Source organism: Arachis ipaensis, chromosome B06 (genome assembly GCF_000816755.2).
Source record: "Arachis ipaensis cultivar K30076 chromosome B06, Araip1.1, whole genome shotgun sequence".
Classification (NCBI taxonomy): domain Eukaryota; kingdom Viridiplantae; phylum Streptophyta; class Magnoliopsida; order Fabales; family Fabaceae; genus Arachis; species Arachis ipaensis.
In genome coordinates, this window is record NC_029790.2 from 38,323,827 (window position 1) to 38,334,200 (window position 10,374).

The window sequence follows — 10,374 nt, forward strand, 5'->3', positions numbered from 1 at the left end:
AAGGAGTTCTAGAGGCTGGAAAAAGAGACTACTCTCTGTATTTTACTCCCTTTGCATTTTCTAGTTTTATGATGTATTCTCCATCTTTGTTTTCATTTTCAAGAGCTATGAACAACTAAACCCCTTTCATTGGGTTAGGGAGCTCTGTTGTAATTTGATGGATCAATACTAATTTTCATTATTCTTCTTCTATCTTTCCTCTTGATTTTACTTGAAATCTTTCGATCTTCATCCAATTGAGTAGTTATCTTGGAAGAGAAGCTATTCAAACTTGGATCTCTTTTGAACCTTGAAAGAGGAATGAAGAGATCAAGCTAGAAAGGCTTTCTCATGCTGGACCAAATTGGGTTTGGATGGGTATGTGACTATAACCCTCTCAATACTTGATTTGGGAAATGCATGTGGTATAATCAGTGACCATACTTCATCTCTTCTCATGAGCAATTGACCAAAGAATTGGCTATTGATCAAGATTTGAGAGATTGAATTGCAAGAAATTGTAATTCAATCACTTAAGATTGCCAAGGAGATCAATGAATGCATTGATTGAGGAAGAGATGAAAATGAACTTGATCCGGAGAATTGCAACATCTCCTAAGCCCAATGAACTCCCCATCTCTGATCTTACCCATTCTCTTTAATTTCTGCCATTTACTTTTATGAGCAAATCCCCGATTCCCATTTACAATTCTGCAATTTATTTTTCAGTCATTTACTTCCAGTCCTTTAATTCTAGCATTTACTTTTCTGTTATTTACATTCCTGCCATTTTATTTTCTGCAACTCTCAACCAAAATTCTGGATTCGCTCAACTAGAACATTCTTCTAATTAAAGTTGCTTGATCAATCAATCCCTGTGGGATTCGACCTCACTCTATTGTGAGTTTTTACTTGACGACAAATTCGGTACACTTGCCGAAGGGAGATTTTGTTGTGAGACAAGTTTTCCGTGCATCAAAATAAAATAAAATAAAATAAAATAAGTGAAAATTTGGATATAAGTTCAAAAATTAAAAGGAAATTGAAAACTAAAATAATTAATTAATTCAAAAGATTTGAAAAATAAGGAGTAAGGATTTTCGAAAAATGAAGAAAGAGAAAGTGGTTAGGAAGTTTTAAAAATTTAAATTTTAAATTTGAAAATTTGAATTTTGAATTTTGAAAAAGTCAACAATACAAGATAAGGATTTGAAAGAGATTTAAATTTTGAAAAGATTTGATTTTTAAGTTTGAAAATTAAATTTTGAAATTTTAAATTTTGAAAATTTGAAATTTGAAATATGAATTTTGAATTTTGAATTTTAAATTTTGAATTTTGGAAGTTGAAAATTTAAATTTGAATTTGAAATAAGATAAGATAAGATTTTGAAGAAAGATATGATTTTTTTGAAAAAGATTTGAATTTTGAAATTTTAAAACTAAGATAAGATAAAATAAAAATTTTTAAAATAAAAATCTGAATTTTTAAAAGCAATTTTTGAAAATTCAATTTAAAATAAAGAGAAAAGATATTTTTGAATTTAATGAGGAAAGAGAAAAACAATAAAATGACACAAGACTTAAAATTTTTAGATCTAATGCTCCTTGTTTTTCAAAAATTTTGGAGGGAAAACACCAAGGAACACCAAACTTAAAAATTTTAAGATCAAAATACAAAGAAGACTCAAGAACACCTTGAAGATTCACAAGAACACGAGGAACAAAAATTCAAAGACTCAAAGGACTCAAGAACATAAAAAAAGAACACCAAACTTAAAACTTGACACAAGATTTAGTCAAAGAAAAATTATTTTTGAAAAAGTTTTAAAAGGAAGATTCCCAATTACCAAGAACATAAGCACACTGCTCTAGCCAATTGAGCTATAAATTTAAAGTGTTTTAACAAAGGTATTTAATGTATATAAAATATATATATTTTTTTGAATACTGATAATTTGAAAACGCACAAGAAAAATAAGAAAAAACACAAAACAAGAAAAACTAAAGATCAAACAAGGAAAATAAACAAGAACAACTTGAAGATTAAGAAAGAACTAAGAACATATAATTCAAAAAATTGAAAGAAAAATAAAATCATGCAATTGACACCAAACTTAAATTATGAAACTAAACTCAACAAAAGACTAAATCATGAAGTTATTGGTTTAAAAAAAATTTTCGAAAATAATTTAGAAAAATAAAATAAAGATTTCAAAATTTTAACCAAAAACAATAATAGAAGACTCTAAACTAAAAAGAAAAATTTTTCCTGATCTAAGCAACAAAATAAACTGTCAGTTGTCCAAACTCAAACAATCCCCGGCAACGGCGCCAAAAACTTGGTGCACGAAATTGTGATTCACACTTTTCACAATTCCGCACAACTAACCAGCAAGTGCACTGGGTCGTCCAAGTAATACCTTACGTGAGTAAGGGTCGATCCCACGGAGATTGTTGGCTTGAAGCAATCTATGGTTACCTTGTAAATCTTAGTCAGGATATTAATTATGATTATCAGTTTGGATTGTGAAAAATAAAAGAGCATGAATTAAATACTTGTTATGCAGTAATGGAGAATATGTTGGAGTTTTGGAGATGCTTTGTCTTCTGAATCTCTGCTTTTCCCCTGTCTTCTTCTTCACGCACGCAAGGTTCCTCCTATGGCAAGCTGTGTGTTGGTGGATCACCGTTGTCAATGGCTACCATCCGTCCTCTCAGTGAAAATGGTCCAGTGCGCTGTCACCGTACGGCTAATCATCTGTCGGTTCTCACTCATACTGGAATAGGATCCATTGATCCTTTTGCGTCTGTCACTACGCCCAACCCTTGTGAGTTTGAAGCTCGTCACAGTCATTCAATCCCTGAATCCTACTCGGAACACCACAGACAAGGTTTAGACTTTCTGGATTCTCAAGAATGCTGCCAATGGATTCTATCTTATACCACGAAGATTCTGATTAAGGAATCCAAGAGATACTCATTCAATCGAAGGTAGAATGGAGGTGGTTGTCAGGCACGCGTTCATAGGTTGAGAATGGTGATGAGTGTCACGGATCATCACATCCATCATATTGAAGTGCGAATGAACATCTTAGATAGAAACAAGCGTGTTTGGATAGAAAACAGAAATAATTGCATTAATTCATCGAAACACAGCAGAGCTCCTCACCCCCTGATGCCAGGGAATTTTGGCCAGTTTCACTGACCTTTTCTTTACTGTTTTTAGGGTAGTTTCATGCATTTCCTTAGGAAATAAGCTAGTTTTGGGTAGATATTCACTTACATCTTGATTCAAGCATACATTGTGCACTTTATATGATTTCATGAGGATTTTGCATGAATTTAAGGACAAATTGGATGTTGCATTTCCCATGACTTGGACTAGAACTTTGATGCACTTTATTGCTTGATTTCAGGACAAAGGAAGCAAAGAAGAACCACTTTAGTGGCTACGTTAGTTACACTAACGTTAACACTAACGTGGAATGGGAGTAACTTGCAAAGTTAATGAGAAAAGTAATTGCCAATAACGCTCTCGAAGCCATCATTGCCCACGTTAAGAGTCACGTTAACTAAGTTAACGTGAACTCTAACGTGGAAGAAAAGAAAAGGAGCCAATGTTAGTGACACTTAACATTATCACTAACGTTGAGCCAAGCTCATAAGTGGCCACGTTAACTTAGTTAACGTGGCCTCTAACATTAAGAAAAAAAGGGGGATGCCAACATTAGTGTCATTCAACTTTCTTACTAACGTTGGCCAAGTCACAAGAAGCCACGTTAACTCCCATGTTAACCTAGTTAACGTGGAAGCTAACGTGAAGAAACTAGGTGGTCGACAACGTTAGTGACACCAAACATTGTCACTAACGTTGGGATGAACACACCCTATCCCCAAGAAGCCACGTTAACTCCCACGTTAACCTAGTTAACGTGGAAGTTAACGTGAAGAAGAAAGGTTATCAACAACGTTAGTGACACCAAACAATGTCACTAACGTTGGAAGGAGCCAACACAAGCCACAATGAGCCACGTTAACTCCCACGTTAACTTAGTTAATGTGGAAGCTAACGTGAGAAGAAGGATGATGAGCCAACGTTAGTGACATTCAACTTTGTCACTAATGTTGGAGATGGCTAGCACAGCCACGTTGGAAGCCACATTAACCTAGTTAACGTGGACTCTAACGTGAGAAATAGGGGCACATTGGAACGTTAGTGACAATGGTAAGTGTCACTAACGTTCTCGAAGGTTGGCAAGCCTACGTTAAAAGAGCCACGTTAACTTAACGTGGACTCTAACGTAGGGAATGGGGAGACTTCTCAACGTTACTGGGAAAGTTGAGTCCCAACAACGTGTGCGAAGGACATAGTGGAAACGTTAGTGGCAACATTTGTGCCACTAACGTTGAAGTTAACGTGGCTCTTAACTTTGGTGAGGAACGTTAGTGAAAAAGGTGATTGTCACTAACGTCCTCGAACCCACATTTTCACTGAACGTTAACACCACTAACTTCCTGAGCTAAAAGTCTCTGCCCACTTCACATTTTCTCTCTGCAAGTAAAGCTAAGCCTAATGAAGAAGAAAACTGTTTCAAACTCAAGATCCAAAGGCCCATACCCAAGACTTAAAGAATCAACTAGAAGAACAGAAGAGTAGTATATATAGGAGTAGCTTTGAATTATTTTGGGAGTTGGAAATTATAGGGAGCCTCTTGGCATAGAACTACTCTCTGTATTTTACTTTCTCTGCACTTCTAGTTTCATCATGTATTCTCTATCTTTGTTTTCATTTTCCAGAGCTATGAACAACTAAACCCCTTTCATTGGGTTAGGGAGCTCTGTTGTAATTTGATGGATCAATATTGATCCGGAGAATGCAACATCTCCTAAGCCCAATGAACTCCCTATTTCTGATCTTACCCATTCTCTTTAATTTCTGTCATTTACTTTCATGAGCAATTCCCCCATTCCCATTTACAATTCTGCAATTTACTTTCAGTCATTTACTTTCAGTTCTTTGATTTTAGCATTTACTTTTTCTGCCATTTACTTTCCCGCCATTTTATTTTCTGCAATTCTCGACTCAAATTCTGATTCGCTCAACTAGAACATTCCTCTAATTAAAGTTGCTTGATCAATCAATCCTCGTGGGATTCGACCTCACTCTATTGTGAGTTTTTACTTGACGACAAATTCGGTACACTTGCCGAAGGAAATTTGTTATGAGACAAGTTTTCCGTGCATCAAGTTTATGGCACCGTTGCCGGGGATTGATTGTGCATCAACAATGATTAAATTGGAGGATAACTAGATTGAGCATTTTATTTTTGTTTGATTTAATTTTCTGTTTGAGTCATTTACTTTCTGTTTTAGTTAATTTCTTCCCTTCCCCCTACTTTGTCTTTGTTATTTACCATTCATTTCACTGGCCCACTAACTGTTTGATATATTGCATCAGTCACACTAACAATAATTCTGACAGATATACTTTTTGCACCTATTCTCTTTACTTGTACTTTTTGGTTGTATGACAGGGAGAAGAAGTGGGGCTTCAACTTCCTTTGATTCTGAACCTGAGAGAACCTTCCTTAGACTAAGAAGGGAGGCAAGAGAAAAACGTGTAGTTGGTGCTGAAGAAGAGGAGGAACACTTTAAGGAATTCTTTGAACCAAACATGGAAGAAAACTTGGAAAACCATCGTGAAGAAGAAGCTCACAATCATGGCGGAAGAGGACGAGCAAAACATGCTGGGGAGGATAGAAGAGTTTTAGGCTCTTACATCAATCCAAACCCAGGAAACTGTGGAAGTTGTATTCAAAAGCCAACCATCCATGCCAACAATTTTGAACTAAAACCACAGCTTATCAACCTTGTGCAGAACAACTGTTCGTTCGGAGGAAGTGTCCAAGAAGACCCCAATCAACATCTAACCACCTTCCTGAGAATATGTGACACAGTGAAGTCTAATGGTGTTCATCCTGACGCCTATAGACTGCTCTTGTTTCCATTCTCACTCAAGGATAAGGCAGCCAAGTGGCTGGAGTCTTTCCCAAAGGAGAGCTTGACAACTTTGGAAGATGTGGTGAACAAATTCTTAGCAAGATTTTACCCCCCTCAATGAATCAATAGGCTGAGAGCTGAGGTCTAAACTTTCAGGCAACAAGATGGTGAGACTCTGTATGAAGCATGGGAGAGGTTTAAAGACCTAACAAGGAGGTGTCCACCAGATATGTTCAATGAATGGGTGCAGCTGCACATTTTCTATGAAGGGCTCTCTTATGAGTCAAAGAAGGCAGTAGACCATTCATCCGGAGGATCCTTGAACAAGAAGAAGACCATTGAGGAGGCCATAGATGTCATTTAAACTGTAGCAGAGAATGACTACTTCTATGCTTCTGAAAGAGGGAACACAAGAGGAGTAATGGAGCTAAACAATGTAGATGCTCTGCTGGCTCAAAACAAGCTCATTACCCAGCAGCTGGCTGACCTCACCAAGAAGATGGAGAGTAACCAAGTAGCAGCAATCTCCACTTCATCAACAACCCAAGAAGGAGTGAATGAAGAAGTAGAGGGAAGTCAGGAGCAAGCCAACTACATTGGGAATTCACCTAGGCAAAACCATGATCCATACTCCAAGACCTACAACCCTGGATGGAGGAATCACCCAAACTTTGGGTGGGGAAATCAACAAGACCAAAGCCTTGATCAAAGACGGCCAAATCCCAACAATGCAGCCCACCAACATTTAACATCTAGACTATATCAACACCCCCATAACAACACCTCTCCACATCCATATCAAAACCAAAATAACTCACCTCATCCTTGCACCTCTAATCACGATCTACAATCATTTGATGACAGACTCTTAAGGATTGAGAATCTACTTGAAGGCATAGGCAAGGAGATTCAAGATAGTAAAGCGTTCCGAGAAGAAGTAATGTCCAATATGTAGAATCAGGATGCTGCCATCAAGAAACTTGAGACACAAATTGGCTACTTATTCATGCAAATTTCCAGCCACAACCTTCGCAACAATATTAGCTCAACACAAAGGGAGGAGTGTCAGGCTATCACCCTTCGGAGTGGGAAGGAACTGAAGGAAACCTCCCAGAAACCACAAGAAAAGGACTCAGATAAAGAGGAAGAAGAGCAGGATGGAGCTCAAGTTCCTAATCTAAGTTCACAAAAAGGGGAAGGAGTACTAAAGCCAGACGTACCAAGAGTCCCATATCCTCAGCAATTAAAGAAGAAGGGGGATGACAACCAGTTTTCGAGATTTTTTGGAGATCTTCAAGAAACTACAAATCAACATACCCTTTGCTGAAGCAATAGAACAAATGCCACTCTATGCCAAGTTTTTAAAGGAGCTAATGACTAAGAAAAGAAGCTAGAAGAACAATGAGACTGTGATCTTAACCGAAGAATGTAGTGCTATCATTCAGCACAAACTACCCCAGAAATTGAAGGATCCCGAGAGTTTTTAGATCCCTTGTATTATAGGGGAAATCACAGTGGAAAAGGCTCTTTGTGACTTAGGAGCCAGCATCAATTTGATGTCGGTAGCTATGATGAGAAAGATGAAGATTGAGGAAGCTAAACCAACAAAGATGGCCTTACAATTGGCAGACCGATCGTTCAAGTTCCCGCATGGCGTCGTAGAAGATTTGCTGGTGAATGTGGGAGATTTTATCTTCCCAGCAGACTTTGTAGTGCTAGACATGCAGGAGGAAGCCAAGGCTTCTATCATCCTGGGAAGGCCATTCTTGGCCACTGCTGGAGCTGTCATTGATGTACAAAAAAGAGATCTCACCCTGAGATTACACAATGAAAAGATGACGATAAATGTGTTCAAGGCTATGAGTTACCCACCAGAGCAATTGGGAGAGTGTATGAGGTTAGACTCACTTGAAGATGCAGTACAGGAAAGTTTTGAAGAAGAAGAACCTGAAGGTTTAATAGAGGAGGAGTCTACGTTTAGTGAAGAGGCTGCAACAGCAGAGATTCAAATACAAGGTGCACCAAAGGAAGAGAACGAAAAGTCAGAAGCACCCAAACTTGAACTCAAAGCATTGCCACCTTCTCTCAAATATGCATACTTAGGAGAAGATGAAAATTACCCAGTAATTATAAGCTCATGCCTCAGCCAAGATCAAGAGGATGAACTGCTCAAAGTACTGCGAAACCACAAAGATGCCATTGGTTGGACTCTTGCTGACATGAAGGGGATAAGTTCGGCCATATGTATGCACAAGATACTGTTGGAAGATGATGCCAAACCATCCATTCAATCCCAAAGGAGGTTGAACCCAATCATGAAGGAAGTGGTACAGAAAGAAGTTATGAAGTTATGGCAGGGAGGGGTAATTTACCCGATCTCAGATAGCCCCTGGGTTAGCCCCGTGCATGTTGTACCAAAAAAGGGAGGAATTACCGTGGTTCCCAATGAGAAGAATGAACTAATTCCTACAAAGACAGTCACAGGATGGCAGATGTGCATAGACTACAGGAAGCTCAACGAGGCTACACGAAAAGATCATTTTCCCTTCCATTCATGGATCAGATGTTGGAAAGACTCGCAGGGCACGCTTATTATTGTTTTCTCGACGGTTATTCAGGATATAACCAAATAGTGGTTGGTCCCAGAGATCATGAGAAAACCTCATTCACTTGCCCATATGGAGTGTTTGCCTACAGGCGCATGCCATTTGGGCTATGTAATGCACCTGTGACTTTCCAACGCTGCATGCTGTCTATCTTTTCAGCTATGATAGAAAAATTCATTGAAGTTTTTATGGATGACTTCTCAGTATTCGGAGATTCCTTTCCTAGTTGCCTACATCACTCGCCTTGGTATTGAAAAGATGCCAAGAGACCAATCTGGTCTTGAACTGGGAGAAATGTCACTTTATGGTGACAGGAGGAATAGTCTTTGGTCACAAAGTTTCTAACCAAGGCATTGAGGTTGACAGAGCCAAAGTAGAACTTATTGAAAAACTGCCTCCACCCAGTGATGTCAGGGAAATTAGGAGCTTTTTAGGGCATGCTGGTTTTTACAGAAGGTTTATTAAAGATTTTTCAAAGATAGCCAAGCCCTTAAGCAATCTCCTTGTATCTGATACACCATTTATCTTTGATGAAACATGCATGTTAGCCTTTGAAAATTTGAAAATGAGGTTGTCCTCTGCTCCTATCATTTCCCCACCTGATTGGAATTTACCATTTGAATTGATGTGTGACGCATCTGATTTTGCAGTTGGGGCAGTGTTGGGACAGAGGAAAGATAACTTAGTCCATGTGATATACTATGCGAGCAAAGTCCTTAATGATACTCAAAGAAATTATACCACTACTGAAAATGAGTTGCTGGCAATAGTTTTTGCATTTGACAAGTTTAGATCATACCTCATTGGTGCTAAAGTGATTGTTTTACGGATCACACAGCACTTAAATATTTGTTTGCCAAGCAAGAATCAAAGCCAAGACTAATAAGATGGATCTTATTGTTGCAGGAATTCAATATTGAGATCAGAGACAAGAATGGAGTGGAGAACAAGGTAGCAGATCACCTATCCAAGATTCCTCATGATAAAGGTGGAACACCTGATACAACTGTGAACGAGTTCTTCCCTGATGAGCAGTTAATGCGAGTTCACAAAGCACCATGGTTCGCAGACATTGCCAACTTCAAGGCAACTGGGGCATTGCCTCCAGAGATCAATAAACATCAAAAAAGGAAGCTCATGAATGATGTAAAGTACTTTGTCTGGGATGAGCTATATCTATTCAAGAAGTGTTCAGATGGAATCCTTAGAAGATGTGTTTCGGAAGAAGAAGGACGAGAGGTCCTATGGAATTGCCACGGCTCATGCTATGGAGGCCACTTTAGAGGGGATAGAGCTGCAGCTAAGGTGTTACAAAGTAGATTCTTTTGGCCCACCCTTTTCAAGGATGCCAAAGAACTAGTAAAGAGCTGCAATGAATGCCAAAGATCTGGAAACTTGCCCAAAAGAAATGAGATGCTACAAAATTTTATCTTGGAACTGGAATTGTTTGATGTGTGGGGAATCGATTTCATGGGACCATTCCCAACCTCATATGCAAACAAATACATCTTGGTAGCAGTGGATTATGTTTCAAGAAAGGATTGGTCGAAGAAGCTGGATGATGCTCTTTGGGCATACAGAACAGCATTCAAAACACCACTTGGAATGTCCCCATATCAACTGGTGTATGGGAAGGCTTGTCATTTACCACTGGAGCTGGAACACAAGGCTCTTTGGGCTATCAAGATACTAAATTTTGACAGCATTGCTGCTGGTGCAAAGAGGATCTTGCAGCTACAAGAGATGGAGGAATTCAGGTCACAAGCCTATGAAAATACCAAGATGTATA